At 45.3% G+C, this 21,394-nt stretch overlaps 1 pseudogene across 1 annotated transcript in view; it reads left to right on the top strand.

The window, feature by feature from the left end:
- LOC311246423 (zinc finger protein 516-like) overlaps positions 1 to 21,394 on the top strand; it is a 91,468-nt pseudogene that overhangs the window by 30,701 nt on the left and 39,373 nt on the right. The window contains exons 3-4 of the transcript in view: positions 842 to 946; positions 12,485 to 12,742. The product of the transcript in view is annotated as a zinc finger protein 516-like (transcript). The remainder of the gene's footprint in view (positions 1 to 841; positions 947 to 12,484; positions 12,743 to 21,394) is intronic.

The raw sequence follows: 21,394 nt of genomic DNA, 5'->3' as shown, positions 1-21,394 counted from the left end.
TCTTCTTATCCCTTAGGATTTGTATGTGAATCTTGTCTTGACATTTTTTCAATCTTTTATTATTGCTGTAAAAATATTATTTTCTCTGCAATATCCATCCAGGCTTCCATTGTATATCTGAAAATGTGTCTTAAACACCATTTAAACCCACTCACCACATCGACTAAATGCCAGGCTAACATCTGAGGCGCATATACACTTCTTTCCCCCTGAAAAGTTGCTCTATTGTGTCTAAAAAGGAAGACAGTAAGATGAATTCTTCCTCAGTATTACATCACAATGGCAGAACTTTTCAGAAGTCAGAAGACACACGTTCAGATGGAAGCCAATGGCAGCGGTGAAGGGGCAGAGAGTACCTTCAGTAAGGGTGATGAAAAAAGAAGGACGCCTTGATTTTTGTATCGAGGCCAGGATGACTTGGAAGCTACACGTCAAAAAGACTGGTACGGTCCTATAAGATTTGGTGTGTTTTTTCTGTGTAAATGTGAGTAAATAGTACGTTTTGATTCAAGATTTATTTTCCATTTAATTGGTTATTGGTTTTGCACTCATTCCATCCAATCAAGAAACCCTAAACACACAATGTATAACAGAGACATAGTTTACATGGTGACTGATAGGTGTAGCAGGAATGTGGGTGTCGTTTTAATCCTGAAATATATGTTGATGTATTTCAAACTGAGTCGTTTGTAGTTTTTGTGTCTTTAGTAGTTTAACCTTCTTGTACCTCTTTCTGTTTGTTTGTTTGTTTGTTTGTTTGTTTGTTTGTGTGTGTGTGTGTGTGTGTGTGTGTATGTGTGTGTTTGCGCTTGTGCGTGTGTGTATGTGTGTGTGTGTGTAGGGATGCTACGATCTCTGATGAGACAAGGACAGTACATCTGTCACGAGTGTGGAAAGAGCTTCAGTCAACCCAGCCACCTGCGCACACACATGAGATCTCATACAGGTAAATAACTACATGATCAACACACACATGAGATCTCATACAGGTAAATAACTACATGATCAACACACACATGAGATCTCATACAGGTAAATAACTACATGATCAACTCACACATGAGATCTCATACAGGTAAATAACTACATGATCAACTCACATGAGATCTCATACAGGTAAATAACTACATGATCAACTCACACATGAGATCTCATACAGGTAAATAACTACTTGATCAACTCACACATGAGATCTCATACAGGTAAATAACTACATGATCAACTCACACATGAGATCTCATACAGGTAAATAACTACATGATCAACTCACACATGAGATCTCATACAGGTAAATAACTACATGATCAACTCACACATGAGATCTCATACAGGTAAATAACTACATGATCAACTCACACATGAGATCTCATACAGGTAAATAACTACATGATCAACTCACACATGAGATCTCATACAGGTAAATAACTACATGATCAACTCACACATGAGATCTCATACAGGTAAATAACTACATGATCAACTCACACATGAGATCTCATACAGGTAAATAACTACATGATCAACTCACACATGAGATCTCATACAGGTAAATAACTACATGATCAACTCACACATGAGATCTCATACAGGTAAATAACTACATGATCAACTCACACATGAGATCTCATACAGGTAAATAACTACATGATCAACTCACACATGACATCTCATACAGGTAAATAACTACATGATCAACTCACACATGAGATCTCATACAGGTAAATAACTACATGATCAACTCACACATGAGATCTCATACAGGTAAATAACTACATGATCAACTCACACTTGAGATCTCATACAGGTAAATAACTACATGATCAACTCACACATGAGATCTCATACAGGTAAATAATGCCACATGCAGTGTTGCTCTCATTTAGTCTTGTGTTGTAAATGCAGCACACCCCTCCCTCACAGGGATGCGCTCTGTATCTCTCATTATGTTTATGTGTAGTAGATATTGTTTATTTTTCTATTTGATATTATTTTGGTTGTGGCCCACCACAGTAGAATACATACAGGGAAATACTGGGATAGTTCAGATTTTTGGAACCCTAGACCCATTTCTTACTTACCAATGATGTTGTTGATGGATAGAGTCCTTTCTCTACTACACAACCCATTCCTCATACTAACTCCGGAAAGTTAGCCACAAGCCAATACAAAGTCAATGGGGTCAAGCTCTTGTCAGTAAAAATGTACACAAAGTAGATTTAAAGGTTCTATAGATAAAACTAATTATGTAGACTAATCTACATCTTTAAAAAGTAAAACACCCACAGCTTTTAGAAGGGGGCAACATAAAAGTATTGCTTTTCCCCTAAATTAATGATTGAGTCATTAGATCAGAACATACTTGAGGGATCCTAAGAACCATCCAGTCATTAGATCAGAACATACTTGAGGATCCTAAGAACCATCCAGTCATTAGATCAGAACATACTTGAGGGATCCTAAGAACAATCCAGTCATTAGATCAGAACATACTGGAGGGACCCTAAGAACCATCCAGTCATTAGATCAGAACATACTTGAGGGATCCTAAGAACCATCCATTAGATCGAGTTGAATAGGTTCCAATATTCCAATCTAACAGTGATGATATAAAGACAGAGATATAAAGAGGCTGCTTACCAATAAGGGCTTTAAAAATAAACAAATACCAGTGTTTATTGTGCGTTTTTGCAAGAGAAGGCCAACCCACCCTGTCATATAGGACACAATGGTATAGGAGTATAGTAGGGCTGACCTTCGATATTTTTTTTGGAATTCGAAGCTTTGGGGCAGAGATTCGATTTGAATTAGAAGCTTCGAAATTAAAAATAAAATTAAAAATAATAATTATTTTATTATATAAATATATATATATATATTTTTTTAATGTTGTGGGACATGTACAGCACTTTGTTCAACTTTGTCAGTGCTGTAAAGTTTAAACCTTTTTAAATCTTAGACAAACTAAACACTTTGCTTCCATGAAATATTGTAAGCCGTCATTTGAGGCTTTATAAAAGCAGCACAATGAACACAAATCTGTCAGTGCCGAGTCCGACCTCATCTTAAATAACAAACAGGCACAGCATTGCTTGTTGTAATTAACAAAGAGAGGCAGAGTTGATTGAATAATACAATACAAATCAATTACATAATTGATTTTTTTTTTCATATTCGAAGCCCATGCCCATCGAACGAAGCTTCGAAGTATTTAAGACAGCCCTAGAGTATAGGAAATAGAGCTTGGGTTGTAAAAATCTGAACTATCCATTTAAGAGATGCACGTGACCTACCTGCACACACACACACACACACACACACACACACACACACACACACACACACACACACACACATACACACACACACACACACACACACACACACACACACACACACACACACACACATTCACACATAATTTAGATAGCAATACATTACATCCCCACAGAATCACATTCCCAACCACATTCCATCACTTAAAACCCCATGCATTCATACATTTTACATTTTTCTAAATAAATCAAAACAGATATTTCTGTTCACTTGAGTGTGACAGCCAGACTGTTAAGTCTGTTCACCGCCCCTGGCAGGGCAGCTGTCTCTGGGTTTTAAACTGAGATATGATTTGCTCCAGATACTGACCTGTGACAAATTGTATACATTATTAATCACGTGTCAATTAGAGAGATGGAATTGCGCATTCTAATAAAGCAGAACAGCATTTGTCCAACGCCAACATTATGAATCCATTTGCATGCATCCTGATGCCATTCACTAAACAGCTTGATTTAGGCATCCTGTCGTCTCCTCTTTCACTCTACCCTCCCCTCCCCCCTCTCCTCTCCTCTCCTCTCCTCTCCTCTCCTCTCCTCTCCTCTCCTCTCCTCTCCTCTCCTCTCCTCTCCTCTCCTCTCCTCTCTCTTCTCTTCTCCTCTCCTCTCCTCTCCTCTCCTCTCCTCTCCTCTCCTCTCCTCTCCTCTCCTCTCTCTCTTCTCCTCTCCTCTCTCTCTCCTCTCCTCTCCTCTCCTCTGCTCTCCTCTCCTCTCATGTCCTATCATGTCCTCTCCTCCCCTCTCCTCTCTTCTTCTCTCCTATTCTCTCCTCTCCTGTCTCTCTCTCTCCTCTCCTCCCCTGTCCTCTCCTGTCATGTCAGTCAGACTAGTCATGAGTGATGGTAACAGACAGTGAGATAAGTAGCTTGTTATGGTGAGTGTGAGCGATACGTGACGCAGACAATGATTGTAAGAGACAGGGGGCAAACAGTAGTCTCCCTGTAACACACACACACACACACACACACACACACACACACACACACACACACACACACACACACACACACACACACACACACACACACAACATAAACAGTGCATACTGTCATCTGTAAATCAGGAGGTGCTGGAACACAGAGAGGTTGCTGATCCGGTGGGTCAGGAACGCATCATCAGAACCACAGACAACACCTGGGTGCTACTGTGCTGAAACTAAACAAGAATGACGTGATAAACAAGGCCATGTGCAGCAGCACATTGATATAACATAGTGTTGCATCTTCTGACTTGACAATAGAGCCTAGGCTACTCATGCACTATATGCCCACAACGATGGAACTTATAACTGACCAACTAGCACACTAGCACAAACACCCACTAGCTCTGGGGCTAAATATTTTGACACAAAAAAGCATTCATGTCAAACCACTTGCCAGCAAACATTGGGGATCTATTTGTGGCGATTGCATTCCCTATGACACAGGCCCGCCTACTCCTCATCATCATCATCATCATCATCATCATCATCATCATCATCATCAATAGGCCTCATAATCAGTCATCACAATCATCAACACTCAGGCTATGGTTAGACTAGTGTATTCCTGGCGTTTTTTTATACGTTTTTGACGACGTTTGATGTCCTATCTACACAGAAATGCGTTTTTTGGCTTTTTTTTGCGGATACGGCTGAAACGCAAAATTGTGTTTGCGTTTGGAGATACGCAAAAAAAAACGCTTCGACAACAGCGTGTAGTCAGCACGGAGCAGTTGTTGCGAAAACGCCCATGCGCAGTAGATACCATCTGCGTGCCCTTCCTGTGTACAGTGTGTGTGTTTGGGACAGAGCTCCGTGTCCCAAATAGCTTCAGCTACCATGTGTTGTCAAGTTATTGTTATAAGGACCCAGTCCAAGCTACAACAGTCTGCATTCCCTTAACAATTGTTTGTATTGAGCCGTATTGTATTGTACCCATATGCAATATGTTAAATAAAGTTTACATCCATTCATTCTGCTAGCATTACCGATTGCATGAGCAGCTGGCTAACGTGAGCTATCAGGATTCAGACCCTGTTAGCTCAGAGTTCCTCTTTCAACTTAACAAGCATTAAACAAAATGGCCCAGTCATCTATTCACCTTTGTTTAATACACACAGCGTTGTCTCTAATGTTATCTAACTACTGATAGCTCGCGATATCATCAGTTTTGTTGCTGGCTAAGTAGCGTGAGCTAACGTTAGCTTCTAGCCACAATGCTATATTGTTATAATGGCATACTCCATTGACGTTAGCATGCAGCTAACAATGCTACCGAGCGTTTTTTAGACTAAACTATCCGCTCTTGGTGGTCACTTGTGTTGATGTTAGTTTTGTTTCATCAACAAATGACAGGCAGAACACACAGTGAATGTATCCGTTTTGTTTATTGCACTTTTATTAGGCTTTGCTGAAAAATTATTGCTGCATTGAGTAAAGCAAGATGGTGGCGCGGCATAGGCGCCTGCCTTATTGACATTTTCTTTGCTGGAGCTTCCACCAGGAAGTGTATTGGCACATTCGTTCTGATTGGTTGAAATTGCCTTCATGTTTTCCACCTACTGCCACCTACTGCTTTGGCAGTGTACTACATCAGTGTGCTCGGCTGACAAAAACGAAAAAAAAACGAAAGTGTGACTCAAGGCGCATGACGTCGCGGCGATACGCGGCGATACGTATAAGAAAACAATACGAAATGATACGAAAGGTGTAACCTCAGCCTCAGAGAATGGTAATACAAGTGTGTTCATACCTTTCTGTTCATTTGTCAGAAACAGCCATGCAGCCCTCTTCCTCCCTGCTCCGTAAAACGTTAATCCCAGGGTCTTGGACAGACCTGCTGTGTGTCCTTTGGTAATCCATGACCTGTCTCTTCTAAAGGCCTGTTGCTTCTTCGACAGGACTGCAAGGGTCTGACTGGTGTGACAGAGGAGGTGCCAGATCAGATCAAATAGGTGCCAGATCAGATCAAATAGGTGCCAGATCAGATCAAATAGGTGCCAGATCAGATCAAATAGGTGCCAGATCAGATCAAATAGGTGCCAGATCAGATCAAATAGGTGCCAGATCCTGTTCCGGCACACGTATTGCACACACAAAAAGCGCACATGCACACACACACACACACACACACACACACACACACACACACACACACACATACACACACACACACACACACACACACACACACACACACACACACACACACACACACACACACACACACACACACACACACACACACATTTGCAGAGCTTTAATTAATGTTGTCACTGATGATTGTCTTCAGCACGGACGTGTACGAGCAGAAAAGCCTGCCTCCCTCAGGCCTCCATTAACATGCATCATATTAAATCACTACCACCACCATCATCACCACCACCATCACTACCACCATCACTATCACCACCATCACTACCACCATCACTATCACCACCATCACTATCACCACCATCACTACCACCACCATCACTACCACCATCACTATCACCACCATCACTATCACCACCATCACTACCACCACCATCACTACCACCATCACTATCACCACCATCACTATCACCACCATCACTATCACCACCATCACTACCACCACCATCACTACCACCACCATCACTACCACCACCATCACTACCATCACTATCACCACCATCACTATCACCACCATCACTATCACCACCATCACTATCACCACCATCACTATCACCACCATCACTATCAACACCATCACTACCACCACCATCACTACCACCATCACTATCACCACCATCACTATCACCACCATCACTATCACCACCATCACTACCACCACCATCACTACCACCACCATCACTACCACCACCATCACTACCATCACTATCACCACCATCACTATCACCACCATCACTATCACCACCATCACTATCACCACCATCACTATCACCACCATCACTACCACCACCATCACTATCACCACCATCACTACCACCACCATCACTATCACCACCATCACTACCACCCACCATCACTATCACCACCATCACTATCACCACCATCACTACCACCACCATCACTATCACCACCATCACTACCCACCACCATCACTATCACCACCATCACTACCACCATCACCACCACCATCACTATCACCACCATCACTATCACCACCATCACTATCACCACCACCACCATCACTACCATCACCACCACCACCATCACTACCATCACCACCACCATCACTATCACCACCATCACTATCACCACCATCACTATCACCACCATCACTATCACCACCATCACTACCACCACCCATCACTATCACCACCATCACTACCACCACCATCACTATCACCACCATCACTACCACCACCATCACTATCACCACCATCACTATCACCACCATCACTACCACCACCATCACTATCACCACCATCACTATCACCACCATCACTATCACCACCATCACTACCACCACCATCACTATCACCACCATCACTATCACCACCATCACTATCACCCACCATCACTATCACCACCATCACTATCACCACCATCACTACCACCATCACCATCATCACTATCACCACCATCACTATCACCACCATCACTACCACCATCACCACCATCACTATCACCACCATCAACTATCACCATCACCACCACCATCACCACCACCATCACTATCACCACCATCACTATCACCATCACCACCACCATCACCACCACCATCACTATCACCACCACCACTATCACCACCATCACTATCACCATCACCACCACCATCACTATCACCACCATCACTATCACCACCATCACTATCACCACATCACTATCACCACCATCACTATCTACACCATCACTACCACCACCATCACTATCACCACCATCACTACCACCACCATCACTATCACCACCATCACTACCACCACCATCACTATCACCACCATCACTATCACCACCATCACTACCACCACCATCACTATCCACCACCATCACTACCACCACCATCACTATCACCCACCATCACTACCACCATCACCACCACCATCACTATCACCACCATCACTATCACCACCACCACCATCACTACCATCACCACCACCACCACCATCACTACCATCACCACCACCATCACTATCACCACCATCACTATCACCACCATCACTACCACCACCATCACTATCACCACCATCACTATCACCACCATCACTACCACCACCATCACTATCACCACCATCACTACCCACCCACCATCACTATCACCACCATCACTACCACCACCATCACTACCACCACCATCACTATCACCACCATCACTACCCACCATCACCACCACCATCACTATCACCACCATCACTATCACCACCATCACTACCACCACCATCACTACCACCACCATCACTATCACCACCATCACTACCACCATCACCACCACCATCACTATCACCACCATCACTATCACCACCATCATCACCATCACTATCACCACCATCACTACCACCACCATCACTATCACCACCATCACTACCACCACCATCACTATCACCACCACACTACCACCACCATCACTATCACCACCATCACTATCACCACCATCACTACCACCACCATCACTATCACCACCATCACTACCACCACCATCACTACCACCACCATCACTACCACCAACACCACCATCACTATCACCACCATCACTACCACCACCATCACTACCACCATCACTAACACCACCATCACTACCACCACCATCACTATCACCACCATCACTACCACCACCATCACTATCACCACCATCACTACCACCCACCACCATCACTACCACCACCATCACTACCACCATCACCACCATCACTACCACCACCATCACTATCACCACCATCACTACCACCCACCATCACTACCACCACCATCACTACCACCATCACCACCATCACTATCACCACCATCACTACCACCACCATCACTATCACCACCATCACTACCACCACCATCACTATCACCACCATCACTACCACCCACCATCACTACCACCATCACCACCATCACTATCACCACCATCACTACCACCACCATCACTACCACCACCATCACTACCACCACCATCACTATCACCACCATCACTATCACCACCATCACTATCACCACCATCACTACCACCACCATCACTACCACCACCATCACTACCACAACCATCACTATCACCACCACCACCATCACCACCATCACTATCACCACCATCACTACCACCATCACCACCATCACTACCACCACCACCACCATCACTACCACCACCATCACTATCACCACCATCACTATCACCACCATCACTACCACCACCATCACTACCACCACCATCACTACCACCACCATCACTACCACCACCATCACTACCACCATCACCACCATCACTATCACCACCATCACTACCACCACCATCACTATCACCACCATCACTACCACCACCATCACTATCACCACCATCACTACCACCACCATCACTACCACCATCACCACCATCACTATCACCACCATCACTACCACCACCATCACTATCACCACCATCACTACCACCACCATCACTATCACCACCATCACTATCACCACCATCACTACCACCATCACCACCATCACTATCACCACCATCACTACCACCACCATCACTATCACCACCATCACTACCACCACCATCACTATCACCACCATCACTACCACCACCACCACCATCACTATCACCACCATCACTACCACCATCACCACCATCACTATCACCACCATCACTACCACCACCATCACTACCACCACCATCACTACCACCACCATCACTATCACCACCATCACTACCACCACCATCACTATCACCACCATCACTACCACCACCATCACTACCACCACCATCACTACCACCATCACCACCATCACTATCACCACCATCACTATCACCACCATCACTACCACCACCATCACTACCACCACCATCACTATCACCACCATCACTATCACCACCATCACTATCACCACCATCACTACCACCACCATCACTACCACCACCATCACTACCACCACCATCACTATCACCACCATCACTATCACCACCATCACTACCACCATCACCACCATCACTACCACCACCACCACCATCACTACCACCACCATCACTATCACCACCATCACTATCACCACCATCACTACCACCACCATCACCATAACCATCATCACCATCACTATCGCCACCATTACCATCACCACCATAACCATCATCACCATCACTATCACCACCATGAACACCATCACCGCCATCACCATCATCACTATCACCACCATCATCACCGCCATCTTTGCTCTGTTGGCTTGGGTGCTGGTGGATAATGCTGCTGTGTGTTGGTGGTTAATGGAGAGTGTTCTCATAGAGCTTTTAACTAACCCCCCCCCCTCCCCCCACCACCCCTCCTTCCTTCTTCTTCTCCCCTCACAGTTGGGTTTGATTTTAACGGACTCCACAGAGGTTCTGACGCTCACAGCACCGCTTCAGAGGCTCCCAAACAAGTACGTCCTCACGGCTTCTCACCCGGTCTTCTGCATGTCTTCTCACGTCTCCATGTGTGTGTGTGTGTGTGTGCGCGTGCGTGTGTGTGTATGTGTCCGTCTCTTTTGTTTAATTGTCTCATCACCATCATTCCGTAACTCTGGCTTCACCTAGTTGCATCGTTTGTCACCTCATCACAAAACCCTCTTGTTCTCCTTCACCAAACTCAGAACGTAAACCAAACGTCCGGCCAGGTCCCTCCGGTGTCGTCGTCTCCCCCCCCCCCCCCCCCCCCCTTGGGGTTTGGTGTGAACGGTGCTCTCGTTTTAAAAAGCAAAGGGCCGCGTCGTCTCCCCTGGGGGATGCCCAGGTGAAAAGTTTTTGGGGCGAGACGAAACATAGAGACGGGAGGGAGAGAGAGAGGGACGGAGACAGACGAAGCGGAGCGGGGGAGTAAATCTGTTCTGCTTTGGCGTTCGCAGAGAGACGGCCGGTCCGCGCGCTGCGGCTCCGTCTTAATTAATCACACGCCGCACACATACAGTCAGATTTACCGCACGCTATGAATGATGGGAGCAACGGCGGCGTGGGGCTCCAATTAGATGTAGTGTTGGCGCTGCTTTACGGCGCCGATAACCTTTAGTGTAATTTAGTGCTCTACCACACCACCCCCCCCCCCCCCCCCCCCACACTCCCCCCGTCCCGCCTGCCCGTTGGCCCACTCCTCTTTCCTCACAGGACGCTGGTGTAGGGGTGCTCGCTTTCCGCTCACGTCTCGCCCTTATCGGCTGCTTTTAGATTTGCGTGATTAATTGTGTCTTTTTCTTTTGTGTGTTGTTTTTTATTTCTCCCTCTCTCTCTCTCGCTCGCCCCCCTTTCTCTCTGTTGTGCTATGATGATGTATGATAACAGCCATATTTCCACGTTTCTTCTTCAGGGAGAGGAGGAGGCGGGGGGGGGGGGGGGGGGGGGGCGGATGGGCACAGGGACTCATTTGTTTTGGTACTTTGATATTCTTCCATTTATCAAAATGATAATTAGGTGCGATTTAATGGCAATCCCATTTGTTTTGTTCAGGTGTGTGTTGCTTATTTATGCCAAGGCGTCTGTGCCATTGTAGGTCAGTCTAATTAGAAGTGCGACTGGAGCGCTGTGCGTGTGTGTGTGTGTGTGTGTGTGTGTGTGTGTGTGTGTGTGTGGTGTGCACGGGGTGGCGGGTGCTGATTGAGAGAAGGAGAGAGGAGGAAAGTAGGGCTTCTCAGTCAGGATGTGTGTCGCTGATTCTCCAGATGGCAGTCCTCCCTCACAGGAAGGAGGTAGATGGAGGAGGTGGAGGAGGAGGAGATGGTTCATCTGGGTCAGAACAGGTGCAGCAGGGAACAGTGACAGCTCTTGACCTGCATAATGTCTCCTCGTCCTCGAGCGTTGCCATGGCGTTGCCTTGTTTAGTATAGTTTTGTGTTTTTTTCCCTCCGTTTCACCCATTTCTGTTTTCACTGCAGCCCTGGCCACGTCGTTGTGTTTGTTTGTTTGTTTTTCTGTTGTCCTGTCTCCTCACTACACCTGATCCGTCCTGTCACCTCTGCCCTCTGCCTGACCTTTCAACTGTGTGTGTGTGTGTCTGTGTGTGTGTGTGTGTGTGTGTGTGTGTGTGTGTGCACTCCTCAGGGGAGAGACCATTCTGCTGCGTCCTCTGCCCGTACCGAGCCTCTCAGAAAGGGAACCTAAAGAGCCACGTCCAGAGCGTCCACCACATCCCCTTTGACAACGGCCAGTACCCAGAGGGCAGAGCTCCGTCGCTGGGCCAGGAGTCAGGGGACTGGCCTCCAAACACCCACCACCCGACAGTCGATAACGACGACAGCAGCAGCAGCAGCAGTGGACCCTATCAAAGATCTGGACCTGGACCGGGGGGGGTCACGTGTCGTGGAACCCCCCCCCCCCCCCCCCCCCTACACCCCCACCACCTCCACCCCCCAAAGACAGAGAGGAGGGAGAGCGCCTCTCAAGACTGTCAGGCGGTCGAAAGACGAGCCTGTGAACTCTCCACCCAAAAAAACCTTTAATGAAAACAGTGACGTGTAGAGGTTTTTAGATTGACTGTGGTTGAGGTTCGTTGTATTTTATGACGTTTTGTTTTGAAAAAGAAAAATGAAAGGAAAAGAAAACACACTGTTTTTTTGAGAAAGAAAAAAAGAAGTTGATTAAGGAACTTTGTGGAACTGCTCGTTTTTAATCTTGACGTGCCGTGGCAGGAACCCCAGAGGCCCCCCTTATTTGATCCTGTGTGGTTTATAATATAATCGTTCCTCAGGACACTGGTCCTCTTTAGCCACAAAATGCCAGGATGAGAGGTCCTCTCCAGCTTCAGACCACCAGGATGAGAGGTCCTCTTTAGCCCCAGAACGCCAGGATGAGAGGTCCTCTTTAGCCCCAGAACATCAGGATGAGAGGTCCTCTTTAGCCCCAGAACATCAGGATGAGAGGTCCTCTTTAGCCCCAGAACATCAGGATGAGAGGTCCTCTTTAGCCCCAGAACGCCAGGATGAGAGGTCCTCTCTAGCTCAGACCACCAGGATGAGAGGTCCTCTTTAGCCCCAGACCACCAGGATGAGAGGTCCTCTTTAGCCCCAGAACATCAGGATGAGAGGTCCTCTTTAGCCCCAGAACATCAGGATGAGAGGTCCTCTTTAGCCCCAGAACATCAGGATGAGAGGTCCTCTTTAGCCCCAGAACGCCAGGATGAGAGGTCCTCTTTAGCCGCAGACCACCAGGATGAGAGGTCCTCTCTAGCTCAGACCACCAGGATGAGAGGTCCTCTCTAGCTCAGACCACCAGGATGAGAGGTCCTCTCTAGCTCAGACCACCAGGATGAGAGGTCCTCTTTAGCCGCAGACCACCAGGATGAGAGGTCCTCTCTAGCTCAGACCACCAGGATGAGAGGTGCTCTTTAGCCGCAGACCACCAGGATGAGAGGTCCTCTTTAGCCGCAGACCACCAGGATGAGAGGTGCTCTTTAGCCGCAGAACATCAGGATGAGAGGTCCTCTTTAGCCCCAAAACATCAGGATGAGAGGTCCTCTTTAGCCCCAGACCATCAGGATGAGAGGTCCTCTTTAGCCGCAGACCACCAGGATGAGAGGTCCTCTCTAGCTCAGACCACCAGGATGAGAGGTCCTCTCTAGCTCAGACCACCAGGATGAGAGGTCCTCTCTAGCTCAGACCACCAGGATGACACAGGATGCTGTGGGACATGCTGAGTCTCTCCTCCTCTGGATGCACCCTTTCTATGAAAGGAGCTAACTGCACAGGCTGATGATGGAGACGTGTGTGTGTGTGTGTGCGTGCGTGCATCCTTGCACGTGCATGTGTGTTAGGGCTGGGCGAAAATATCAACAAAATCCATATTGAATAATTTAATCTGAATCAAATCTATTCTTAAAATCCCCAAATCTATTTTTTAATCTGCCTTTTTTTCAGTGGTTGTGTGTGAAGATTTCATGCCTCCTGTCCTGCAGGTGTCTCTAGTTCACCTCCTGTCCTGCAGACGTCTCTAGTTCACCTCCTGTCCTGCAGGTGTCTCTAGTTCACCTCCTGTCCTGCAGACGTCTCTAGTTCACCTTCTGTCCTGCAGACGTCTCTAGTTCACCTTCTGTCCTGCAGACGTCTCTAGTTCACCTCCTGTCCTGCAGACGTCTCTAGTTCACCTCCCGTCCTGCAGACGTCTCTAGTTCACCTCCTGTCCTGCAGACGTCTCTTTTCGCCTTGTGGCGAGTTTCTGCTGAACTACTATGGAAACTCAGTTAATCAAATTAAATTTTTTGCCAACAATGGCAGGAGCTGACCCCCTGAAACCAGCCTAATCTAATCAATATAAAATCAAACTGAGTTGAATCAGGACCCTGTGAATCGAAATTGAATTGAATCGGGTAATATATACTGATACCCAGCCCTAGTGTGTGTGTGTGTGTGTGTGTGTGTGTGTGTGTGTGTGTGTGTGTGTGTGTGTGTGTGTGTGTGTGTGTGTGTGTGTGTGTGTGTGTGTGTGTGTGTGTGTGCTTCAATGTGTGTGTGTGCGCGCGCTTCAGTGTGTGTGGGTGTGCTTGAGTGTGTCTGAAGCCCATTTCATTCCACTCCAAGGCCAGTGTGTATAATGTGTTGAGCTGAAGGGAAGTGACCACTCTCTGTAGACTGTTTGGACGACCATTAAAGAGAGAGAGACAGAGAGAGAGGGAGGGGGGGGGTCTGCTTTAGTGCTCATTAAAAAAAAGTGCGTTTTTAATAGCTGATATAAATGAGCGCGTGGTTTTAACAGTCATTCAATTACTGTCCATTTAAGAGGAAGGGAGAGTTTCTTTCTTCTTCTTCTTCATACCTCTGTCTCCCAGCAACACCTCCAACCTCAAATCAGACCTCCTTAAAGCCGGGGGGGGGCTGCGGTAGGAAGAAGCCAATTCAATGGATTGTTATGCATAATGTTAGTCAGAGCTTACCTCCGTGGTTGAATAGAAGACTGATCCATTTCAGTAACAGGATATGTAGCACGTGCCACTTAGGGTGGTTCTTGTGTAACCGCCGACTTCTGGCAACATTTTAGATTTCTTATTATATCTCAACAGTAATCAATAGTACAAAAGAAAATAAGATTTTTGACACCTAAATGAAAAAAGGTGTTGTTCGGGTAAGGGGCCAATCAAACGAATGACCAAGTCAAATGACGAGCAAGCGTCTATCAAACCCTCTAGTGACACACGCGCTTGTTATACGCATAACAGTTGTGCACGTACACAAAGGTCTGCTGCTAACACATAGCTGCCTGCTAGCTACCTAGCGGGGCGTGGCTTTGGAGGCATCCTGATGCGTTTTGATTGGGAAGGGTGTTTTCGAATTTGGTTTAGAAAATATTTAAGTTCTGCCCAAAATCAACGGCCGCCTATAGCTCCTTTAAAACCTGCTCCCCATAAATAGCACCCATGGGCTAAATCACAGTGTGCACTTTTGGTTTTAGCTCAATTGGTAAAACTGTTGCCTTTCGCACGGGTGAGCATGAGACTCATGGTTCAAAATTGGGTCGGTAGTCGGGGTGTAACGAAACACACGTTTTTGAGATTCTATATGAATTTAGATTTTGACGTTTTAAATTTTTCAATTCTTGCATGCATTAAAATGTACTCATACTACAGAGATCGAATTGTAGATTATATATACTACACAGCTTGGTGTGGCTCGGAAATGTTTTATTTTAATTTCAAAGTTGTAAACAATGAAAATTAAGCTTAAACATTATGCTAATAACAGTAGCCATACCGTACCACCAGGTAGACAACAATGAGGGAAGAGAATAAGAGGAGAACCCTACATTTTTCCATACATTGACATTATTACACCCTTAGTCAGTAGGGTTCAACCTAGGAGAGGACATTACTGTCCTTGCCAGCATGAATGACACCCACAACACCCAAACAGACGGTGTGATGGGTGAGAGGACGGATGTCGTGCGTCCTGACAATTCCTTTTAGCGCAACACCCCGCCCTGTAGTGTGTCAAATTGTGGTGACCTCCGATATTACACTGTGATTGGCTGCGTTAGCTATAAGCTAACGTTATGCTAGCCAGCCTTATTGATGCTAGTCTTCTACGGTTGGAAATCAGTGAATATAATCCGACAGAATGTTTGTTAAAATAGCTAACTAGCTACTTCATTCTCTCAGCAATGTTCGCCAATAGATTTACATTAGGGGCACTAGTCACTAGTGTATCATCAGTGCTACTAAGTATGAAACGTTCCTTGTAAAACAGTATTTCGTACTGTTATAGGCCTAGGAATATAGCAATGACATAGCTAACAGGGCAACGCTAATGTTAGCTCCAGTAAAAGCAGCCAAATAATGAATGAAAGTGACGATTATTAGACTCATCAAATATCATCGTTCCTACAAAAACAGGTATTTAACACAATATTTTACAACAACAACCCAAACGGGATGCTGCATAGTTACGCTATGTCATCCTTGAGATGATGAGATCCGCAGTCGGCGCTGTGAGGCCATGACATGTAGCCAATGAAAACAATGGGGACTAAACTGCGCTGGGTGTCGCTGATGACGCGGCGCTACAGACCCTGTTCACGGTGTCCAGTTATACCGCGGCGGCCTGTTCAATCCACGTGTTGCACAGTGTTGTTTATTTTGAGGAGAACTCTACAGGAAGGTTCTAAAACGAATTAGGACAGTTGCCAACATACAGACATTTTGAAACTTTTAAAAGAGTCGTTGGTGTCTTTATGTGATCTTTATCATAAAAGACAGGTGCTCTTGAAGAAAAGGGGTTTGAGGTCATCATGTGGGAGGAAATACACTTCAGGTGCTCTTGCGTGGAGCAGGAATAAGAATACTTAGATTTGAGTTTAAAAGCCTTTATTTTGACATGGCTAGTCGTGTACAAAAGGAGAAAAAGGAAATGTAGGACTTTAGGAAGTCGGGCGTCAGTCCACCGGTCGTCGGCTTTTTCGCATTTAAAAAGCTGCAGACGGGACGTTCAGCTGGAGCGACAATGTCGCTACCATAGCAACTAATAATGAAGACGTGGCTTATTTTCTGTTTGTAGACAGATGTAGTGATGTGAAGCTGATTCCTCGTTGGGAGAGAGAGCGAGAGAGAAAGAGAGAGCGAGAGAAAGAGAGAGAGGACAGATACGTAAAGCTGATGGGGTCAAGGGGTCAGGCTCCAGGAGAGTTCAGGGATTCAGGAGATAGAGATGTTTGTTTAGAGGCTTATTGAACTGCGGAGCCATCACTGTGTGTGTGTGTGTGTGTGCGTGTGTGTGTGTGTGTGTGTGTGTGTGTGTGTGTGTGTGTGTGTGTGTGTGTGTGTGTGTGTGGAAGTGCGTCTGTGCGCACACACTCGAGTATGTTCCGCTAAACCTCTGTATACAGTGTATAAGAATGACCCCTGTGTGTGTATATTACTATACTAGCTTCCTACCTCCTCTGCGATGAAAGCCTGCGGTTCTTAGCTGTTGACTGGGTAAGAAGTGAGAAGCGCTAAAGCCTCCTGTAAAAGAGAGGCTTGTTTTTTTTCTTTTTTGGGGGGGGTCCTGTTCTCAATCTTCTCTCCGGATCGACAAGCCATGCCCCGTCGGACATTCGACGTGTCGGGGGGGGGGGAAAAGAACAAAGAGGACTCTGAAGTAAAAAAAAAAAATGTAATAAAAAGGCTGTAATGCAAACTCATAGCATCGCTAAAAAGTGTGAGGGGATTGTAGATATAGAAAGAATATTTTGTACTACACGGTGATTCCAGAGATCTGTAGTTCATGAGATCAGTCGTGACACTCGGAGCTTGAGGGGAGCTCACGGTGTGACTGCTCACAAGTCTGTCTATTTTCGGTCATTTTTACATCAGCAGCACAACGTACAAGTGGTTCCTGAACAGGGAGGTTTGCGCATACGGTTATTGTGTGCTTGAATATAACCTTACACAAATGTGTATATTATTGAAGATGGGGGTGGGCTGGGGGTAGTTAAAAAAATACTTGAAATTGATACTCTAGCCTACAGAGTAGTGTGACCTTACGTAGTACTAATACCAATGTTGTACAGAATACCCTTTAAGACGTTTAACTCCTCCATTACTGAATTTGTAACTCCGAAGTGTGACTTAAGAGAGGAACTCAGAGACGGAGCGGCGAGGGTAACGTGTGACGTGCGTGTGTATTATAAAGAGTATACCTGTATCTGTACCCCCCCTCAGTCTTTACCAAACCCTTTATATGCAGCATTAGATACCAAATGACATTTACTAGTGCACTTAGTTACTGCTTTAACAAGTCAGCTCTGCTGTGTGTCTTCTTCATTTGGTCCATTTCTGGCTAATTAGGATCTCTGTGTGAATGTGTCTTTTTTTTTCTCTCTTATCTGTCCCGCTGATCCAGTTCATTGTAATCTCTGGTTTTATTATTATTATTATTATTATTATTATTATTATTATTATTATTATTATTATTATTATTATTATTATTATTATTATTATTATTATTATTATTATTATTATTATTATTATTATTATTATTATTATAATAATAATTATTATTATTCCATAGATCCATGACTTTTGACTATGATTTGTTCTGTGATGTTTGGGACATGGTATGGCGCAGCTAGCTAGCTCAGCTATATGTTCCCCTTTGGCCGATGTGAAGACTATAGGCGCGCCTGTACTTATTGCGTACAGACATACAGTAGGAGTGTGTTTTTAGTGTTTCTCTTTGCTAAACCTAGGAACGTGTTCAGTAGCTAGCCCCCCAGAGACCCTCCCGGGTTGGTGTTCTTTATTTTGTCTTAGTTTTTTTTTTTTTTTTTTTTGCCTCTCTAAGTTGTATTATTTGTGTCTGTTGTGCTTTTTATTTGTCATGAATTTCATGGTTAATTTACCTTAGAGGACATTATTATTCAAAAGAAAATGTATTTGGTTGACATTTGTATTTATTATCACTTCAGAATGATCAGAGGACAGAAGCAGACAGGAGGGTTTTTTTTCTAGGTTTTTTCTTTTCTTCCCTTTCTTTTTTCTGTGTTGTTTGTTTTTGTTTTGTTTGTTTTTATACTGTGTAGTTTTCAAGCCGGTAAGCCGATGTGAAAGCTCTACCTCGTCTGAGCCATTCTCAGTTCTGTTACACTTTTTGTACATCATTTCAAAAACATGTAATGTCATGTCCACAATAAACGACACAAAATGGCTCCTCTTGGCTCCGGTTTCCTTTGTGGTTGTTGTTGTTTTTGTTCCTGTTCTCACTGTGAGTGAATGCTTCCCCCCATGTTTGGATGGCGGAGATGAAACGGCGTCAACAACAACAATACAAAAGTTGACAGATTATTTTCTTTCTCTCTTTTCATGCTGCCAGTGTTGTTGAAACGTAACACGTTTTTGCCATTTGCGGGGGTTCTGAAAACAAATGAAAACCCTGCAGATCTAAGCGTGGATCGTTATAATCACCTGAGACGAGGCAAAAGCAATAGATCAGACCGGGACTGTAGCCTTTTCATAGCATGTGACACTTGATAGATTGACTTTGATGCTGTGCCGCGGCCTGCGTGCGCACGGAGCCTTGATGTCCGCGCGCTGTGTGGCCCCCACGCGGCCGCTTAGCTCGGTGAGTAACGGAAAGCTAGCCCTCCAACTGCAGGCGCCCAAGCCGAGGGAATCGTCGCCACTTCGCCGGTTTCTTTCATGTTCTGCGGCGGTGCGGTCTCGTCTGTCTGTCAGGCTGAGTGACGGCTGAGTGACAGGTTCCCTCTGAGAACATGGCACACGGGGCTGATGCCAGGCGGGCCTGCGGGCTGAGAGGGAAACACTGCAGCTGCCCGTCACTCCCCTCCCTCATCACTCACCGGCAGCGCGGACGTGACGGCCCTGCAGCTCCCTGGAAAACCTGTTCCCTGACATCTCTCCTCACTGTCACCCGCCACGGAGGAAGACAGACTGAGAGGGACAACATGCCCGACGTCAGGCTGATGGATAGACTCCGTGGGGGGGTTTAATATGCTTTTTTATTTCCTGGATTTCTCATGTTTTCAAATAATAAAGGCTGTTTTTCTTTATTGTTCATATTCGGATCTATTGTTTTCCGCTAAGGTATAGCCAGAGGTGTGTCTGAACTTTATTTTTATTTTTTTTATGTAGGTTAAAACCCATGATTTGCAGAGTCAAGTGTTGTATCTGAACAGACGATATGCACAGAGGAGATGAGGTTTCTGATGATGTCTCTGTTGGTGTAGGAGAGAAAAGAAACTACAACAACAACAACACATTGTTCCTTACTATTTGTAAACACTAATCAGAAGGTTATTGAGAGAAAACGCAGTTAATAGGTATTTTTCACAGCATCCATTTTGACATGTCATCATCGCAGGGCAATAGCAGGTGTAATTCCATTTAGGAATACAAGGCTCCTGGCATAACTGTGTATGGCTGTCTCACTGGAATGGCTGTGACACACCTAAATATAACAGAATCCTTGACGTTATTAGTTACACATGTGCTTAGCCTGCTATGACACGTCAAAATGGCCACTGTGAAAAGGGCCTCGGTAGTTGTTATAGTGGTTGATATGGAAATGCAGAATAAAGTGTAAATAACTGCTTTATAATGACTAATAAAGAACTAATACACTATCTACTAACAGACAAACAACTAGTTAATAATCGTTAAATATCCTGTGATGATCGGACATAAAAACGTACCATGTGTTCTGTGTCTGGACAACATGGCTGCATGGATGGGTCCCCCAAGAAACAACGCCGGATGGTGTCACTGAACAGGACAGGTGGGCACCCTGAGAAGAACGGGCCTCGAGTGAACAGCAGGCGATATATTTCCTCAACTATTTCTTCAACTGGAGTTGGGCCTAGTACAGTTGAAAACATGGGGAAATAGTGTACAATTCACTCCTCCAGGTGACATCATCCAGCAGAGTTTCAAGGGGGACATGTGTGAATCGGTGAAATGCCTCTGTAATGATGAAAATGTGCACTGAGTTTTTGACCACTAGTTGATGACATCAGCCCTTGAGGATGACGTGC

The sequence above is a fragment of the Notolepis coatsorum genome, assembly GCF_963971535.1.
Source record: "Notolepis coatsorum genome assembly, chromosome: 19".
Taxonomy (NCBI): Eukaryota; Metazoa; Chordata; class Actinopteri; order Aulopiformes; family Paralepididae; genus Notolepis; species Notolepis coatsorum.
The sequence above is the reverse complement of the archived record's forward strand: the minus strand, read 5'-3'. Positions and strand labels throughout refer to the sequence as shown.